This window comes from Hyla sarda, chromosome 8, assembly GCF_029499605.1.
Source record: "Hyla sarda isolate aHylSar1 chromosome 8, aHylSar1.hap1, whole genome shotgun sequence".
Classification (NCBI taxonomy): Eukaryota; Metazoa; Chordata; class Amphibia; order Anura; family Hylidae; genus Hyla; species Hyla sarda.
The window spans coordinates 107,801,846-107,813,903 of record NC_079196.1 but is presented as its reverse complement, the minus strand read 5'-3'; the positions used below and the strand labels follow the sequence as shown (position 1 = coordinate 107,813,903).

The following is a 12,058-nucleotide window of genomic DNA, read 5'->3' as shown; positions in this document are numbered from 1 at the left end:
ATTATGGCCAAGATTTTATCCAACAGACTAAATAGAGTTGTCTCTTCCCTCGTTCATCCTGACCAGTCTGGGTTTATGCCTGGTAGGGCGACGGACGTTCATGTCCGCCACCTGCAGCTTAACATTGCAGTTTTCTGTTTTGGGCCTGTTTTTCGTTCATGGGTTAGTCTTCTCTATGACCAACCTAGGGCTGAAATTCGTACAAACTTGGATGTGTCAGCTCCATTCTCCCTGGGTAGAGGTACTCGACAGGGCTGTCCTCTTTCGCCCCTCCTGTTTGCTCTGGCATTTGAACCATTGGCGGCGGCCATTCGAGCCTCCCCTGATATTCACAGTATTAGTTGGGGGTCTTTAGTGGAGAAGGTGTCCATGTATGCAGATGATACCCTAGTCTACCTTGTTTGCCCTTCTGGACTGGTTTGGCTCCTTTTTGGGCCTCCAGGTCAATCCCTCATGCCGCTCACTCCGATTGCGGTCCTCCCACCTATACTTTCTGTTTCTTTACAGGTCGTTAATGGGTTTCGCTATTTGGGTGTGCAGGTTTCTGCTTACTTATCTGACTATTTCTCCTTGAATCTTGAACCTCTTCTTTCCCTAACTGAGTCTAAGCTTTCCTCCTGGTCTTCTCTCCCCTTGTCTCTCAGGAAGGATTAACATCTTTAAAATGATCTATCTTCCTAAATTTCTTTATCTTTTTCATCTCTTCCCTACAATTCCTCCTAAATTCTTTTTCCATTGTTTGTATTCTGGGCTGAAGTCCTTCTCTTGGCAGGGTAAATCTCCTAGATTGAGTCAAGCTTTTCTCCAGGTGCCTAAACATCGAGGTGGCTTGGCAGCTCCGAATCTCTACGATTATTTTCTTGCTTTGCTGTTGGTGTACGCAGCCTGGTGGATCGACCTAGGTCTCTCAAACGTTGCTACAGGCTTGGCGGGTGCGCCAATGGGTTCCTATGAGTCTCTCACTAATAAGCGTTGCTTATAGGAGCACTGTGTTGTCCTCTCTCCCAACTCCGTTACGCACGACTGCTGTGGTTTGGTCAGTGGTGTCTAGCCGTTTCCCCCAGCCGGTAGTCTCTCCCCATGCACCCCTGTGGGCGAATTCACATTTTCCTCACCTCGGGGGGATGGAGGCTGCTGGATTTTGGAGCTCCCATGGAGTCAGGTTTACCTCGCATTTGTTTGGGAAAGGTCTCTCCTTTCCTTCCTTTTCTGACATTCAGGACCGCTTTGATGTTCCCAGTAGTATATTTTTTAGGTATCTGCAGCTGAGACCTGCGGTGTGGGCACAATTTGGCTCCCTGGAAGTTACTCCTGTTTTTAATGATGTGGAGTTGCTCCTGGGTACCACTGATCTGGTTAAACCTCTCCTTCAATCGGTGGGTCCTAGTCCTTTTAATATTGCTTGTTTGAAGTGGGTGGAGGATATTCCTATGCTCTCGGAGGATATGTCGAAGGAGGTGGTCCTGACCTATTACTCTACTGTTGTCAGTGCAAGGGACTTGTTAATCCAGTTTCGTTTTATTCTGCGTCTCTATTATACACAGATTAGGCTGAAAAGAATTGGGGTTTCCTTTTCAGATGCCTTCTTTAGATGTCAGGCCAAGGTTGGCACACTTTTACCTGCTATCTGGGAATGTGTCTGTGTGGTCCAGTTTTGGAGAGAGGTGATGGGTTTACTTTCAGATCACTTGGAATTTCCCTATGTCTTGACCCCTGAGGTTTGTCTTTTGGGCCTAGTTAATGGTCTGGAGACGCGCTCCAATAGGTGCTTGCTAATCAGATTTTTGTTATTTTGTGCCTGTAAGGTGCTTATTATGGCATGGAAAGATCCCGTGACCTCACCTTTGTCTCGCTGGAATATGTCCTCCTATATCAATCCCTGTATACTAGTAGGAAATGCCCTAAAAAATTTGACAAGGTTTGAGTACTCTGGCTTTTGATTGGAGAATCTACTGATGCTCCGGATATCTTTGAGTGTCTAGTGGGCTTTGTTTTTCCTCTGTCTTGTATCTTTGGGCTGGGGGGGAATCTTCCAGAGTGTGCATGTGTTGTGTGACTGGTTGTCTGTTGGAGTGGTTGTGCTATGTTGTTTGTCTGGCACCAGGTGCTCATGGCTGCTTTCTATATCCTACTTTTTTATGCTGCAGGCATGCTACTGTGTTTCTCCTGCCTCCGTGCGTTCATTGTGGGATATGTTCCCTGGGAGGACGATGTAATCCCTGACACCTTTGCTGAACTATGTTGCCTTGGGGCTTTGTTTTTGTTTTGGTGTACCTGTTGGATCTCTTGTTGTATTATTACTAAAAGCTTAAATAAATACTTTTAAAAAAAGTATCACAAAGTTCCCGTACACCACTGGAGTAAAATGAGTTACCTCTTGCAATGCACAAGTGTTTAGTGCCATCAAATGTGCTTTGCAACTATTAAAGGGGTACTCCGCCGCAAACGATGTTAGATCACCAGGGTCCTGCCACTGGGGACCCCATGATCTTCGGCGCTGCACCCCGTCATTCGGCACACGCTCCGTGCCTGATGACTAGTGATGTGGCCGCCACGCCCCCTCCATTAACTTCTATGGAAGGAGGCGTCACGCCTCCTCCCATAGAAGTGAATGGAGGGCGCATGGCATGACGTCACGAACGTGGAAGTTGCAAGCTTCCGCTTTCCTAACACCGCCGCTGCCAGCATGGAGATCGTGGGGGTCCCCAGCAGCGGGACCCCAGCATTCTAACATCTTATCCCGTATCCTTTGTATAGGGGATAAGATGTTTATGGCAGAGTATCCCTTTAAGCTTTTCATACCAATCTTTGTATCTGCATCAAGTGTTTCTACCTTCTTGTGCAGAAGTAAAGACTACTATTTACTCCTATGCTCCATAACCATTCTTAAAGAGAACCCCAGCATGCCCCTTATTACATACATGTTTTAGATCACATCCATTCCTCTTTCTGAATATTATTTTTGTTTTATTTTTCCAATAGTTTTTCTGTGAAATCCTCTATTACCTACAGTAGTCTTACAAATATTGATCTAATAACTTTTAACAGTTCATATATACAAATTCAGTTGTCAAATACAATGGAGCTTCTATAAGATAAGTATATTTCTTTCAAAAACAGCTAAGAGTAGCATATTTTCTACAGTTGTTAATCATTATTCATGTGTTTCTAGTATTATAGGGATGATAATAATACACTCCAAAGGCATTACGGATGCCATAAAAATCAGTACATGTTTTACATATTTTAATTTACTGTTATTTCCTTTAATAGTCTCAGTGCCCTGGTTAAACATATTTTTTCCTATCATTAACCTTGTACTATCATTATGTATACAACTAAATGACCCTGTGTAAAGATTTACAAAGACAATAAGGTACATACACTAAGAAGCTTCAGTTCTGCTAAATTTGTGGTAATGAAAATGTGATAGATACTATGACACTATGTTGACCTTACTACTAGAATGAATGAGCAAATAAGTTAAAAAGTATATAACTTCTAAATATTCTCGTGTTATGAATGCAGGGCTGCTTTTATGCATTTTTTTTTATACTCCAGGCCCCGGAAGTTGAATAGTTCATGACATTCATTATAAGTGTCGACCCCACATGTCCGTATCGATCTGTATTTTATGAAAGTATCACCGCTCTACATGACATAGCCTGGTTAGCCAGAAATCCTGGAATGTGTCAGAAAGTAAAGCTATTTTACAACAATAGAGCAGATCTGCAGGGATACCGTAAATGCAAATTTTCGAAAAACATTCCACATGGTGTGCATGGCAGGTGGATGAAAGGGTTTTGAGGCATTTAAACCCCTTTTAAAACATGTCATATTTTTTTGCACATTTGTTGCTGCGTTTTTTCCTACCCATTGAAATCAAAATCAGCTGCAGAAAATATGCAGCTAAATATGGCATGTGTGAACCTACCCTAAAAAAACACTAAACATAAAAAATGCACAAAAAATCCCAGCACCATAGCACTATTCGTTTTATCCTACTGTACTATTCCTAATATTACAATTGAAACAGAAAAATATATTTAAAAATTCTTCTCTGTGTACCAAAAATAACCATGTCCGATCTAGTTTTCACAATCTGTGTAGTTGTAAGCAGTCTGTCTAGTTGTAACCACCTATGGGCTCATATACATGTGAACATTGTTTCACTTGTAAAGTTATGCCAAATGTAAAATCATTTGAGAATCCAGCAGATAAACAAAGTTATTCAATTAGACAATTCATCAACTGCAGCAGCCAAAATGTTATATACATAACACAATGTTCCTGTCCAAAAATCTATAAAGGAAAGACCACACCAGAATTGCGTAAAAGAATAAGTAAACATCTGAGCACAATACAGACTCAAGCTGATACTCCAATAGCAAGACATGTGAAGACCTATCATGACAATAAGCTAGATGTGATGAAATTCTGGGGCATGTGCCAATTAAAATTGGCCCTGAGAAAAGGAGACATAGATAAGCAATTGTTGAGAGAAGAGGCAAAATGGAAATTTCGATTGAACAGCAAACAACCAATAGGTTTAAATTAGTATTTCCCAAACGCGGTCCTCAAGCACCCCCAACAGGTCTTTCACAGGTGATATGACTGTGGTGATGCCTGATTCACTGACTATAATGATATCACCTGTAAAAGACTAAGGAAATCCTGAAAACATGCTTGTGCTTGTGCTTGAGGACCGCGTTTGGGAAACACTGATTTAAATGAAGGATTCTCATATTCTGCCTTTTTGAGTTAAAAGATAATAATAGTAAAAATATGGTAATTTACTCAGTCGGATTTGTTCGTCACCTTTTATGGACATATAGTTACCGATGATGGCATGGGATGATGTGCCAAGAAATGATGGATAGAAGTCTTGGCGAAAACCTAAACCTTACTAGTGAGTAAAAATGGAATAACAACTAAGGCCCAATAAAGAGAAGAAGTTGGAATCCCTCATGCTATGAGGAGAGTTCTATATTTGGAAATATATCTACACTTGGAAATATGGTATACTTTACTGTATAGAGACATAATATGTTATGTAGAAATGTTAGGATAATATGGATACCAAGGATACCAAGTGAAGGTTGTCCATACTGTATTGGTCCAAACTCACTACTAATATTATTTGCAAAAGAATCTGTACCTATTCTCCTACATGTTCCATATTCTATTAGGATTTATCTTGACATACTGTATAAATAGTCACTATTCCAGTCATGAAACATCCCGCAATCTATAAATATTGATTTCTAATTATATAAACCAACACTTCATTGGAGATTCTCCTCCCAAATTTACATATCAGGACTAGAAACAGTCCTAAAAAGTCAAATAGTGTTACTAACATTATTCTAACTTACTTGCCTACAAAACAAGCGAAGTATGAGGAAATGCGCATTGGGCTCAATGTAAACACTAAGTCTGCGCACATGCGCAGACAATGAGAAGATCGGAGAATCAGCCAAGTCAAATGACATGCGCACTGTGTCTAATGACAGGCGCAGATGAAGCGGTGGGCATGATTGCACGGACAGTGTGATCACATGGAGTGACGTTGGTAGACATATGACCAACTCTAATCACATGACTCCAAGTGATGCGGAGTGATGTTACAGCAAGGGATAGGTAGAGATAAAGTAGGGGATAGGTAGGGGATAGGTGCACTGAATGCCGGAAGTGATACAATGATGATGGATACAGGAAACACGTCACATTAAGAATCCATAAATAGAAGAATGGGCAATTAAAATGCCATTAGCCTCCCAAACCTTGACAAAGCCAGGGAGCTGGTGAAACATCGGGAAGGCGAGTGATCTTTTAGACAGTGGTCTCTCTAGTCATTTACAATACATCCCTAGGTGGCTGTTAACACAATAAGGCAAACATAGTGGAAAATACCAGACAGCAGAACAGCCAGTGGGAAATGATGAAAGCTTTATTCAGAACCAAGTAAAAAACCACAAGGCAAGTGGTACAGCCAGCATAAAACCGCAACAGTAGAGACAGCGTGGACAAATTTCGTGTAAGACCCTTCATCAATGCACGCTAGAACTCAAATACAGTCAGGTATATATAGGGATCAGGAAGTGTGGAGGAGGACCAGGAAGAGAAAACGCCTCCCTTTAACCCCGATCACCCTACGAACAGATCCACCTGTACACAATACAACCGTGATAAGACACTGACATGAATAAAAAATACCGTCATAGTCAGAGAAAAACAAAGTGACATTTACATATGTGGCTGAGGCAAAATTGACATACATTCTGAAATAATGAAAAAACACAAAAAAACATCACAGTTAGTAATTAAGTATTAGATCTGTTCTGTAATTTAAGCCAAATGGTTGGGTAGTGTGTAAAGTGTGTATCCTAAACACCTCTCTGTTTCGCAGCAACTTTACATGAACACCGCCTCACCACGGTTTTTGTACCGGCTCCACACCATAGAAGTTTAGCGAAGAGATGTCACCTGAGTGGACGTCACGGAAGTGTTGAGAGGCATCCGAAATGTTCACATGGTGGTGATTCGTTATAGCGTGAATGTGCTCCTGAATCCTCTTCTTCAAAGGACGCATGGCACTACCAATGTATGATAAATTACATGTGTTTCAGCAGATTCTATAAACTACGTAATTGGACTGGCAGTTGATAAATGCATGTATTGGAAAACATTTGTTGGTGTCCTGACTAGAAATAACATTGGTTTAAAGAGCATATTTACACACTACACAACATAGAAAACCGCATTTGTGAAAACCTTTAATATGCAACCAAGTGGTGCATTGGGGGACAGTATATTTCCTAGGGTAGGTGCCCAGCGAGACGAGAATCTGCAACCCTTATGTGTGAACTTAGCCAAAATAGGGTCCTGGGATAGCATGGGTAAGTATTTTTTTTAAATTTTAACTATTTGATGGTACTCTATACTGTAGGAGGTAACAGATATAAAACTATCTTAATGAGTGGAACAGCCATACTTATTAGATTTATTTTTGGAGGTGACTAATAAGTCATCTCTATTTCTATTAAATACTTTGGATTTAGCCCTGCTGATAAGTTGTGAAGAGTAGCCCCTGTGTGCAAGACGATCACTCACCACAATTGATTCACTGTGGAAAAGCTCTTCTGAGGAGCAATTACATTTAGCATGTATGAATTCGCCCACTGTCACGGCAGAAACTGTATGTCTGGGATGACATGATTCAGCCCTTAACAGGGAATTGACGGCACTTGGCTTACGGTAAGTGAAGTCTGCACACAGGAGCCACTGGCAATCAATAAAATGTCCAGGAAAGGAGTCTGAATTGGATTCCAGGAAAAAGTGAACTACAGGTTATAAGGTTGATTATTGATATAATCTACAAACTGGGTTGCTCTATTCTTGTCAGATCACCATGACAATGTCGTCCACATAACTTCCAAAGTAAACAATGTCTTTTTGAAAGGGATTAATATCACAGAAGACTTAGTGTTATTTCCACCAGAAAACAAAAATGTTGGCTATAGATGGTGAGGCCTTCGTGCCCATTGAGGCACCTGTCTTTTAGATTTAAAAAATCCCCATCAAAGGAAAAAAGTTATGGGAAAGTAGGTATTTAAGAGCCTCCTTTGGAAGATATGTGCACGACATTGTTGTTATTTGGTCATCTGACAAGAATAGATCAACCCAGTTTATAGATTATATCAAAAGTAATCCAATGTTATTTCTAGTCAGGACACCAACAAATGTTTTCCAATACATGCATTTATCAACTGCCAATCCATTTACGTAGTTTATAGAATCTGCTGCAACACATGTAATTTGTTTAAAGCCTAATTAGACTGTATTTATGAGAGGAGCGGGAGTATCCCCACCCCCTTCACATCCAGGTGGGACACAAGGGGTTGCGTATGGGGGCAAGGGTATAGAACGCCCCTGCCTCCTATCGGTGGGGCGTTCGTGACAATCTGCGGATGTGTCTGCTCGTGGATAATCCACTCGTGGTTCAGATCGTTGGTGTAATGTAAGGCCGCCGTGCGGCGGTTCATTCGCGGGGAAATAGGGGGGCTGTCTGGGCAAAGGTTTAGCTTACTTGTTTCCCGGTTTCTCTGGCCGGGCATAGCGAGATCCAGCCAGGACTGCAGGCCGGTGTTTAACAGCGGCGTTTGGGGGAGGAGCCACGGCAAGCGTGAGGCCCAGCTCTCCTCTTATTGGCCGGATGCACACTGTAATGAACCCCAGCTGTGGTCAGAATAGCTATTGTAAGGGTGTTGGTTGGGATTGAGAGTCTTGCTTGGCGGGGTGATATGGGACTGGAGGTTACATGCTGTAGGTTAGCTACGATTCAGTTGGTAGCAATTACGCTTATAGCGTAATTTTTCACTTAGTTATTCTGTACATACGTTAATTGCCACACTACATACACGCTTGTACCATCTACTCCTGTACGTTTTCTAGTACCAGTGGTACCGTACATATGTTAGTACCAGTTAATACGGTACAATGCTTACTCTTCATACGCTAGTTCCGCTCATACCATACAGATGCTAGTATATATAAAAAATTATAATAATTTTGCTAGTACTTTTTATATTGTACTTATGCTAGTACCATACCATACATGTGTTAATAGTCACTGCACATACGTAATACCATCTATACTGGTCATACGCCAATGGTGGGTCAACTACCGTTGTTTACTGTATTTATGCCAAGAGTTGGTCTGCTCATACGCTGGTATCATACGCTAGTAGTGTACTGTAGTAGTGGTCATGCTGTACATGCGATAGTAGTTGATCACTGCACATACGCCTGTACTATTCACATTGTTTATACGCTACTACTATTTCATTATATCACGCTTTCATTCTATGCATTCGGTCACCATTTTCATATCATGTATTCACTCATTTCGTTACACCGTTAATTTTCTCACAGCTACAGTTACTCCAAGCATACTTTGTTTCGTTCTCAGCATTCGGATTCACTCGCAGCATTTATTGCATCACGTATGGCTTAGCACGTATACTGCATGCACGGATTCAGCATATGCACTCTGGGTTATAGAATCTACACTGCATGTTCGTCCTAGTATTTGTACTGCACGCAGGCCATACCAGTCTCATTGCACGTACGCCCACAACCCTTCGCTGCACGCGCGCTCATGGTATTACTCCACACATTTCTTTGTGACATTCATACGGCAGGTACGCTCTCAGCATTTATTGCACATACACTCATGGTATTGAAACTGCACATAAGTTATAAGTATACGGTTACAGGTCGTGGCACATCATTTGATACGCTCATACAGTGTATACACCAGTACCATTCATACTGGGCTTACGTTAGTGATTGTTCATGATAATAGCCGTCAGGTTGTGCAAATGCTAACAGTTGGTTACTACACATACGCCTGTGACGATTATCCTGTATATTCGCGGGTACTATTTATGCTGGACACACTATAGATTACGCTTGTACTAGTTACATTCTTCATAAACTAGTGTTGTCACTATAGTAGTTGTCATTCTGTACATATGCTAGTACTTAGTTATTGCAGATGCTCATACTATTATACTGGACTTAAATTAATTAGTTATACGGTACATACGCTGGTAGTTGATTGCTGCACACACGTTTTTAGTGTCATTCATACGGTACACATGCTAGTGGTTGGGACTGTAGTAGTTGTTATACAGTACATGTACTTATAGTTGTTTTTATTGTAGTTATCATTCGGTACACACGCTAGTACTTGGTTACTGCACATATGCTTGTTCTATTATACTGGACATACATTTTTGCCATTATTCGGTAGTTGATTGCTGCACACACATTTTCGTGCCATTTATATTGTATACATATTAGAGGTTGGGTCTGTAGTTGTTATACAGTACATGTGCTAGTAGTTGTTACAATGTACATACACTTGTAGTTGGCATATGGTACATACGTTGGCATCAATCATACCATACACAGGTTAGTGCTTGTTACCATAGCAGTTGGTATGAATATACTCCTGTACTATTTAGGCTAGTAAGCACACTGTACTTGTCGATACTAGAGATGAGCGAACTTACAGTAAATTTGATTCGTCACGAACTTCTCGGCTCGGCAGTTGATGACTTATCCTGCATAAATTAGTTCAGCTTTCAGGTGCTCCGGTGGGCTGGAAAAGGTGGATACAGTCCTAGGAAAGAGTCTCCTAGGACTGTATCCACCTTTTCCAGCCCACGGGAGCACCTGAAATCTGAACTAATTTATGCAGGATAAGTCATCAACTGCCGAGCTGAGAAGTTCATGACGAATCAAATTTACTGTAAGTTCGCTCATCTCTAGTCGATACCATTGACATAGTACACACGTTGACACTTCTAGGTACACACGCTCATATCATTAGTACCGCAGATTTGCTTGTGGTGATACTACACATCATACTGGTGCAAGTTATACTGTACATACGTTTGTGCAATTTACATGAAACATGCGACCATAGCGGTAACTTTATTTAGCTTCATACTGCATTATATATATGATCACAACAATACTGTTCACAAGCTTATAGCGTGATACTGTGCATAGTGCATATTATACATACGTTTTTAGTTTTCGTAACCTCATAGCTTTTCTCTCCGGTCATGCTTCATAGGCTCATAAGCATTTATGCGATACATGCATTAGGTGTAACATTGACGCGATACAAATGGTCTTAGGTTATTCAGGTGTTTTGTGTATAGTTACTTGGTGCATATGTGCGTAGCATTCTTGGCAAACATGGTGCACATGATCACATTTATACGGTACATAAGATCTCAGCCTCAAGTTGCTGCTCATATCATTTATACGATATACGCTCATGTCACTAACACGTACTTCATGCTCTTATCCTCCTATCTGTGGGGCATTTGTGACAATCTGCGGACCCCACCCAACCCTCCCTCTTTCATCTATTCATCCATTACAGGGCATGCCCACTAAAGGAGTGGCCTCCGTCGCGGTCATTGGGCACAATTTCAGACCGATATGTTAAGTTTAAATGTTTTATATAACAGGTAAGTACATATCATTGTAATCATGAGCACAAATGTGTAGCCCCGGTCACAAATCATACACTAGCTGAGTACCCGGCGTTGCCCAGTTTTTCCTTCCTCATCCTTGTTGGGGAGGAAAATCAACAAAGGAGGAAGCTTTTGAATTCAAATCCCATCCCCATATATTGTTGTCATATCCCAACCCCATATCCCGTCCTCATACCCCGACCTCCTATCCCGACCTCCTATGCTGTCCTCCTATCCAGTCCTCCTATCCCGTCCTCCTATCCCTTCCTCCTATCCCGTCCTCCTATCCCGTCCTCATATCTCCACCTCCTATCACCTCCTCGTATCCTGACCACCTATCTCGACCTCATATCCCGACCTTCTATTTTGACATCCTATCCCGACCTCCTATACCGACCTCCTATTCGTCCTCCTACCCCGACCTCCTATCCAGTCCTCCTATCCCGACCTCCTATCTTGTCCTCCTATCTCAACCTCCTATCCTGTCCTCATATCCCGACCTCCTATCCTGACCTCCTATCTCGACCTCCTATCTCGACCTTATATCCCGAACTCCTAACTCAACCTCCTATCTCGACCTCCTATCCCGACCATCCCATCCTCCTATCTTGACCTCCTATCTTGACCTCCCATCCTGTCCTCATATGCCGACCTGTAATATGTGTACCAGGTATTGAAATATCTCCTGACGTACAGAAGTTATGTGGGAACATACATTTCGCATTAATTTGCGTGGGACTTTAAACAAAAACCCTGACCCTCACAAATGGGGGTAGTTAAGGGTTAAATTAACTATCCTATATTTTAAGTGGACATATAAGTAACATGTGACCAAGTATTATCGAAATATCTCCAGCCGTTTGGAAATTATGCAGTAACATATTTCCCATAGACTTGTATGGGACTTTAAACAAAAACCCCGACCCAGGCAAATATTGGGGTGAGTAAGGGTTAAATCACCTATCCTATGTTTGTTGTTGACATATAAGTAACGTGTGCCA

The 12,058-nt window shown here is 41.6% G+C and overlaps 1 protein-coding gene across 4 annotated transcripts in view; it reads left to right on the top strand.

The window, feature by feature from the left end:
• The window catches only part of DYTN (dystrotelin), a 92,707-nt gene that overhangs the window by 11,178 nt on the left and 69,471 nt on the right, over window positions 1–12,058 (top strand). The window lies entirely within an intron of this gene.